We start from the raw sequence: 9,194 nt of genomic DNA on the forward strand, positions 1-9,194 counted from the left end.
ATACAGAAAAGCTATTGTTGAGTCTCAGGTATTTATAAATCATGGTTTACTCTCTGTGGACCTGCTCCATATGGATAACTATATCAACAACACATATCCTTATATGTTTTTTTAATTTATTTAAAGGGGTCATATGATGTTGCTAAAAAGAACATTATTTTGTGTATGTGGTGTAATGAAATGTGTTTATGCGGTTTAAAGTTAAAAAAACACATTATTTTCCACATACTGTACATTATTGTTTCTCCTCTATGCCCCGCCTTTCTGAAACGCGTCCTTTACAGATCTTCTTTATGCACCAAGAGCTTGTAACACTCCAAAGAGAAAGGAAAAATTGAAATTGCATCATATGACCCCTTTAATCCTTATTTGTATATTCTGTCACTTTACATTTTATAAGAACTGTGTAAGCTTAAACCACAAAGTGAATGTTAAAAGGCCTATTTTTGAACAACATGTACAAATAAGTTATCATCTGAGAACGTTTTAGCAGCATTCAGGTATTTACTGAGTTGGAGGCATTGTTGTTAAACCAGTCGATTAATAACGACCACCTTTACTGGTGATTTTAATACTATTTATTTGGAATTGAAAATGGACATGCTACACAAAAATGCACAATTTTATTCTATATTATATTACTACATATGTCCACTTGTTTGTGTAATGCTCAGAGAGCATGTTTTATGGCTAAAGATCCCCTGTGCTGTGTGCTGCAATATTTCCTAATTAACAAAATTAATTTTAAAAAATCCACTTTGATTTCACTTCGCTGATACACATTATCGACCACTCAATAGACAATTGCAATTTAAGCTTTCTTTTGCACTTATAGCTGTTAAAGTAAGGCATATGTATATGTAACATATAACGTTACAGGAATTACAGCAGCCCCTCTTGAGAATGATATTAATTAGGGGCAGATAATTATGGCAACAACTGAAATAGGTCAGATCCCTTTCCACCCCATCAACCTGCATGTTTGACTGGAATTCATTATAATATCTTTACGTCGACGTGGATTATGGTTTTGAACAAATTTGCTGGTTCAGCATATTGACCTCGAACACTTATGGCCGTCATTAGCTACAATATACCTCCCTTGAGTGACAGATGGATGCGGGGGAGGGGCTGGATTATTGACCCAAATGACGTTGTCCCGCCTCTTTGGTCAGAGTTGTTTCTCATTGGTTCATAACAGCGTCACTTAACATTCACGTAGCCTGAGTGGTTTATGTAAATGTAATTTTATGACGTATACTGTCGCACGCATCGGTCACTGGTTAAACAGAGAGACACAGTGCGGTTGGAAGCCCCGCCCTCCTGCAGCAAGAACGAGTAGGCGGGATTATCAGAGGAGGAATAAAGATGATTTGTCCAGTCCATCCGTCAGGATGATGTTTTGATTGCTCATTGGCTGCAGCTCTGACCATCGATGCTGCGACTGAAGCACCTACGGTTATAATGTCGCCCAGTGACCTAGTATTAAATAAAGCGACGGTTATGTAGCGGCGGATTATAGCATCGTCTTGGACATTTTGAATACTACCTGTACATTCAGGAAGACTTGACAGCGTCGAAAATCTACTAAAAAAGGCAATCATTCATCCCGCAGCGATTTTGTTTTTGTAACGTTATAATTTTCCGGGTCATGCTGAAATCAGAAGGAAAACGCATATAGCAGAAAATCATCATTTGCCTTGAGCAGCGCTGCAGTGCGATCACGCTGCCTCTCTGTCCTGGTGGATTTCAGCAGCACATCGATCTACAATACCACACCGCATTGGGTTATAACTGGGATATTCTCTCTTGTCGCGGTTTAGCATAAAGGTTTGGTAGAGCGGAAGTTATTGGTTTGCAGAGGACTGGATTACAGTTAAACTGGTGAGTAAGGTGTTGTCGGCATCGTGCTGTGTCTGATAATACAGTAACGTTAGATTGGGAGGGATGTCGATCACAGTGCCTGCAGGATCAGTCATTTAGAGGGAATCTGATCAGCAGTGTGTGCTCGTATTTTGCTCAGTCAGCTGAAAGCCAAACTTGACAGAAGGATAAACAATTCACAGCTTCTAATGAGTCGCTATTATTTACATTTGCATCGTGCATCGTCATTTTACTTCGGGCATAGATTGAACCGAAACATTTAGTCTCGGATATTTATGTGTGAAATTTATAGTGTTAAACATGATCTTGAATGGTTTTATTCAAAAAGTCACCATAATAACTGAACCTGCAGGTACAGTAACAGGTGCGCAGTAGTTTCGCGTCTTAATAGAGTCACATGATAATATAATATCCTGGGTCTATTATTCAGACAGGTAGATACAGAACACGTGCAGGTGTTTAGTGTCTTTACGTTTACGTTAGGATAATTTTATTTATTTATGTTAATATTGAAACTTCCCTCTAGTTAGAGAGAGTCTCTTTTGAAAATTAAATATATAATCCAGATAAAAATGAAAATTCTGTCATTACTTATTTCTCATGTTGGTCCAAACCTGAAGATGTTAGAACAGAGAGACTTAGTCACCATTCGCTTTCATTGTTTCTTTTGTTCATACAGTCAAAGTGGATGGTGACTGCGACTGTCATTTGTGATTTTTACCTGAGAAAGTAGTCATATTTTGTATGGTAACAGATGAGATTGAGTAAATGATGACTGAATTAGATTTTGGGATGCTGTCCCTTAAAGATACATTCTTCTCTTGCAGGGATGGACAATGCCCATACTAAGACGGTTGAGGAGGTGCTGGGATATTTCGGTGTCAATGAGACAACGGGACTTAGCTCTGAGCAATTAAGGAAGAGCAGAGAAAGATGGGGCCCCAATGGTACTACATCATTTGCAAAAAAAAATACAACATACGTTTTGTACAATATGAACAATAAATAATGTCATAATGAGATTATTAACTTTAAAAGCATTAACTTTTTTTCTTCTGCCCATTTTTCTTTTATTTTGCTATAACCTGTGCCACAGAGTTACCTGCTGAAGAAGGTGAGCTGCTCCCTTGGGTTTGTGTAATTATTAGCAGATCTTTCATCATATACTCCAAGCTAAAAGTCTCTCTGAGCGTACCTTTGTTGCATGGGAGATGCTGGTTGTGTAGATAATTAGTTATTATTGGATTCCCTTGAGGAGGCTGGATGAGGTTTGCATTCTGTTTGTAGCTGAATAGATCTTGATTGAATGTTTCGTAAAGATGTATGTGTAAAGGTTTTTTAAATTGTTTACATGTTCCAGGTTTTAGTGTTCTGAAAGTTCTTTTTCACTTGATTGAAAGTCATCTTTGTCAAACTTTGTGACCGCTGTAGGTCTTTATAATCTTTGTTGTGTTTACAGGCAAGTCACTATGGGAACTTGTTCTGGAGCAGTTTGAGGATCTGCTAGTTCGGATTCTCCTCCTTGCCGCCTGTATTTCCTTTGTAAGTATAAATCAAAGACTGTGTTTACTCGCACACTGTTAAGCAAGATTAGCGCTGGCACAGAACAAAAGCACAAGCTTTTCACATTCATAGATGCCAAACATAGATGCATCAGTTCTACAAAAATCTTCTAGCAATCTTCATCCATTTACAAATACTATCTATCTATCTAGATAGATAGATAGATTAATTGGGTACAATTAGTTTTGGAAAAAATAACATTTTAAAATGATTCATGTATTTAACGCACCTTGGCCTGGGCCAGAGCTATACGTGATTTTACATTGCATGCAGCAGTTGTTGACGAACATGATGCAGGACAATGACTGACTGCATGATGTAGCCTATTAGAATGCAGTGTTACATGCCCCTAAAATTCAAGATATGGTATAATTGTCTATTTATATCATATGATATAGTTAAGCACATCAACATATCACACATCTTCATGATTGCAAATATAATATTGATTTTAGTGAACGGTTCAATAAACAATAGTTAATATTGTGTTACATTTTAGACAGAATATTGTCAGTAGCATCTGTTTTTGCTCAATTTTGCCAACAAAAATAGTTCCAAAGCATGCCACAACACACTGCCTCTGAGCAGAGGCGTTTCATTAAGGAATGAATCCACATTTTGAACAAACTGAGCGAGCTGATGATTCAGTGAGCCATTCATAAAGACGGTCACTTGCTTTATTTCTAAATGAATTAGTCATTTGAATGAATTGGTTGAATGAAACATTAAATGACTCACTTGACCTGACTTGCTGCCGCCTATTGGCAGTTTTAGTTTAATATTTAGACTATCAAAAAGTAATTTTATATTTCAGTATTTATTTAAAAAACATTAATGCCCATTTAAACCCCATTAATCTCATGGCATTATTTATGCAGTTCTAATTGCAGTGTGAATTTATGCCATCTCTGAACTGTAGTTTTGTGTCTTAGAGTCACATCATAATGTAATATCCTGGAACTTTTATTCAGGCAGGTAGATACAGAACACGTGCAGGTGTTTAGTGTTGTTACGTTTATTTATTTTTTGTTAATATTGAAGCTTCCCTCTATTTAGAGAGTCTCCTTTTGAAAATTAAAGGTATAATCCAGATAAAAATAAAATTCTGTCATTATTTATTTATCATGTTGGTCCAAACCTGAAGATGTTAGAAGAGAGACTTAGTCACCATTCGCTTTCATTGTTTCTTTTGTTCATACAGTCAAAGTGGATGGTGACTGCGACTGTCATTTGTGATTTTTTTACCTGAGAAAGTAGTCATATTTTGTATGGTAACAGATGAGGTTGAGTAAATGGTGACGGAACATCTCTGAACACTGTGTAAATATACCTAAAATGCCAGTTTAGATGCATCTTCTGAAAACAATGTTATGGCCACATTGTAGCCTTAAATTTCATGTTTTAATACTGTTGAGTCAAAAACATCTACATTTATAATCGGTTTAAAATTATAATTTATCTAATAAATCTTAAGTGAAACTTAACTTATATGAAAATGAAATTCATATTATCTTCAAAGGAACTCATTAATTATGCCCATTTATTTTTAAACATCTTTACCCAATTTTTTTGAGTTCAGTAAAGATGTGTATAATCATTAGTTTAGTTTAATCCTTGCACAAAAAAATGGTTTGTAGGCACAAGCTTTGCATATACAAATGTTCACAAATTATGTTTGCACTAAATTAAGATAAAATTTAGAACCAACTCAAAGCCTTCTTTAGAATAATTTTGATCTTTAAATGGAAATGTATGTGTCTGTAACATTAGAGTCCACTGTAGGCGAGTTGTGATGAAACCCAAATGCAGTTTATTGATATCCAGAAGTGTACAGACTTGATCATACTTGGCTTGACAAAGAAACATGAAATGAACTAGAATTTGAACATAAAACATGACACTCACCAACAGTGCTTACAGGAAACAAAGCTAGACAAGGTACAATGGCAACATGAGGGCTGTATCAAACAATAGGAGAACACATCGCTATCGACTGTCACAACCAATGAACAACCAGAACACATAACATGGCATGACAATAGGTGCGTTCGACTTCATGCAGCACTGCGCAGATTGATCGCAATCTGACTTGAAGCAGTGCATGCCGGTTAGTAATTTTGTCCAACTTGGGACGGCGCTGACGCCACGTCACTGTCACGTGTGGCATCAAAGCACCGCGAGAGCGTTTCGAGAGCAGCCGGCTGACTCAGCCAAAGCAGTTTCTCCAGAGCGGCCGCAGGAGCGTTGATGATGACGCACATTCCCCCACTTTATTAGTATTTAAATAGTATATATTTACATTGAACTTTATTCTTGAACAGATGGCGATGTATTAAGCAGTATATTATCAGTATATATCTGTTGCTCATGAAAACGTTTCCGAAACGTCTGTATATTTGCAGTGGCGGCTCGTGGGTCGGCGCTTTCACGCTATGGTATTACGACTGTGAAATTACAAACAAAAATAAAAAAATACACATTCTGAGACATGAACTGAAATTAATTGTGAATTTTATTAACATTAAATCGTCCTCCTCCCATTTTCACCTCAAAATTATGGGGAAGCTGTGCCTCCCCTGCCTCCCCCGACGAGTCGCCACTGTATATTTGACAAATACTGCATTTAATTCACTTCATCTGTGATAGAGTATGCAAATACCGCACGAGCGTCACTAACGGGAGCAGAAAGTGTCCGGCTTGACGGCTCCGTTTTCAACTCCGCCCCCGACTGCAAGCGGCTACTCTCATTGACTGCCATCTGTAGCCATGCTTCTATTAGGTGCGTTCGACTTTATACGGCATTGCACAGACCGATCGGCGAGAGTTACCACTTGCAGTCGGGGGTAGAATTGAAAGCGGAAACGTCAAGTCGGACACTTTGAGCTTCCGGTAGTGATGCTCGTGCGGTGTTTGCATATTCTATCACAGATGAAGTGAATTAAATGCAGTATTTGTCAAATACACAGACGTTTCAGAAACGTTTTCATGAAACAAAAATACTTTTCATATACTGCTTAATACAGTGCCATCTGTTCAAGAATAAAGTTCAACATAAATATATACTATTTAAACACCAAAAAAGTGGGTCTATATACTGTATACTTTTATCAGCGTTTTTTGATAAACGTGACTCAATATAACATTGCAACTACAGTAAAAGAGCGTTTGCTGTTATAAAAACACTTGTGTGAGCATTGATTTGTGAGCATTAGTGGAACTGAAGGTGTCAGAATAAACCCTAAACACGCGTCATTGTTGTCATGTGGTGAATTTGATCCCATCGTGAAACAGCTGTGTCAGACTCAGCACAGACTGTGAGTTCAGGGTTGGCCTCTTTGGTCATGAGAGGACAGACTGTGAGTTCAGGGACAACCTCTTTAGCCGTGACAGGACTGGCAGAGGGTCTATGTGTGACCACTGAGGTCAACACGGGACAGGCAGGAAACACACAGGTTGGTGCCAACACAGGACTGAGCTCTAGGACTTGAGCGGGCTCTGGAGCAGACTCATAGACTGGAGCAGGCTCTGGAGCGGACTCATGGACAGGAGCAGGCTCTGGAGCGGACTCATGGACAGGAGAGCAGTGTGTAGCCCAAACACACAATACGGCCATTGCCATAACAGGGAGTGCGACTGACAGTGGGACCATCTCAGAGACCCTCAGACTGGGTACCACCTCAGAGATGCCAGCTGCTCGCACTGACACAAGTGGCATGTCCTCCAAACTGGAAGCCAGTCTCACACGCCTAGGAATCACCCTTGTAGCATCCGATACGATGTTCATGACATCCGGAAACACTGGAGTGGTGTCCATGATGGGTGGAGACTCTGGCGTGGCAGCATGATGGATTGAGAGTCTGGAGTGGCAGCAATGATGTGAAGAGGCTCTGACATGGTGGCCATGACGTGACGAAGCTCTGGCGTGGCAGCCATGACGTGGAGAGGCTCATGGCCTGGTGGCCATCTTGGCTGAAGACTCAGGTGTGGCAATCATGATGTGAGCAGGCCTTGGCTTGGCAACCATGACGTGAGCAGGCTCCAGTGTGGTGGTCGTGGCATGAATAAATACTGACATGATGGTCGGGGCGTGGAAACACTCTGGTGTGGGAACTGCGGTATTGCAGGGCTCCTCTTTCACAATACCCACAGTAAAAGAAGAACCACAGACAACAGGGCATAATCAGTGTATTGTGCCAAAGTCCAGTTGGGAGTATGGAGAGGCATGAAACGAGAAATATTTTTGTTTAAACCAAAACGAAAAATGTCTTTTAAGTGCTACATCGTTAAAATCCACTTGATCACAAAGTCCACAGAAGTCCTCCACATCATCCTCAATAGTACGTTGGCCTTGCCCTGGGTTCATATTTTGGTCTAGCATTCTGTAACGAGGGAACCACTAAAGGCGAGTGTAGTGAACCCAAATCACTAAAGGCGAGTGTAGTGAACCCAAATCACTAAAGGCGAGTGTAGTGAACCCAAATGCAGTTTATTGATATCCAGAAGTGTACAGACTTGACTTGATCATTCTTGGCTTGACAAAGAAACATGAAATGTGGTAGAACTTGAACATAAAACATGACACTCACCAACAGCACTTACAGGAAACAAAGCTAGACAAGGGACAATGGCAACATGAGGGATATATATCAAACAATAGGAGAACACATGACTATCACAACCAATGAACAACCAGAACACAACCACATGACATGACATAACAGTGTTAATTTTGGCAGCAAATTTTAATTTGGTTTTAGTCAGTCTTTTGACTAAAATGTCATTTAGTTTTAGTCATCTGAATTGTTTTTAGTTTTAGTCTAGTTTTAGTTGACTAAATAAGATTTTAGTCGACTAAATCTACAGTAAATTTAGTCGGCTAAGATCTAATGGGTTTAGTTACGGTGCATTTATTAAGCATTTCTCTAAAATTTCCAAACTCACTATATAGGTTTGATATTAAGGTTTTATCATGATAGACACAGATTTAACTGCAGTGACACACAACATGCTTTTGTTAAAATTAAATAAAACCACTTCTCATAAAGAACAAGAACATTGTCTTTTTTAATGAAATACCAAATGGTTATTTTTTTTTATAGCAACTTGTTTACCATATTCTTCATTCTTTCAAGCACACATTTCTATAAATAAATTTAGATTAATCTTTAGGACTGCTAAAGTTTTTCAGTCAAGGGCAGTGCGTGATTTTCTGTCTTTCTTACTTTCCTATGCGTCACTGTCTGCGCTCAGAAAACCAGACCGAACTTGAGTTCTCTCTTGCGTCGTCAGATTTATCTATATGTCTGCTCTAGTAACCCTAGAATGTGATCAAACAGTTTAAAATAGCTGGGCTAAGATATATAACAATTTTTAAGACTGCAGAAATATGTTAATTCAGCATACACATTATCCCACCGGTTACAATTGTGACTGACCATAAAAGACAATTTTTCACACTTTATTATTTATCACAAATTATTTTTAATTTCAAAGGGTTACTAATGACACATCATTTGGATGTTTTCATGTCTGGGAAAAATTTGGGATTAAACGGGTTAAAATGCGTTTTAAACAAAGTTAAGTGGTTTTCATTACCCATTTTACTCTTAGTAATTTAATAATTTAATACATTTCATAATTTAAAAGTTTAGTGCAGAAGTATCGAATCGGTAACGATATCGACGATACTGCCTTGAAAAGTATCGGTATCGTATCGAAAACAAAATAAGGGGTATCGCCCATCCCAA

General features: G+C 38.4%; 1 pseudogene; it reads left to right on the plus strand.

Annotated features, from left to right (window-relative positions):
* Nucleotides 1-1,355: 1,355 nt before the first annotated feature.
* LOC107746505 (sarcoplasmic/endoplasmic reticulum calcium ATPase 2-like) overlaps nucleotides 1,356-9,194 on the plus strand; it is a 25,952-nt pseudogene continuing 18,113 nt past the window's right edge.

Source organism: Sinocyclocheilus rhinocerous, unplaced genomic scaffold (genome assembly GCF_001515625.1).
Source record: "Sinocyclocheilus rhinocerous isolate Xijiao unplaced genomic scaffold, SAMN03320098_v1.1 scaffold2026, whole genome shotgun sequence".
NCBI lineage: Eukaryota > Metazoa > Chordata > Actinopteri > Cypriniformes > Cyprinidae > Sinocyclocheilus > Sinocyclocheilus rhinocerous.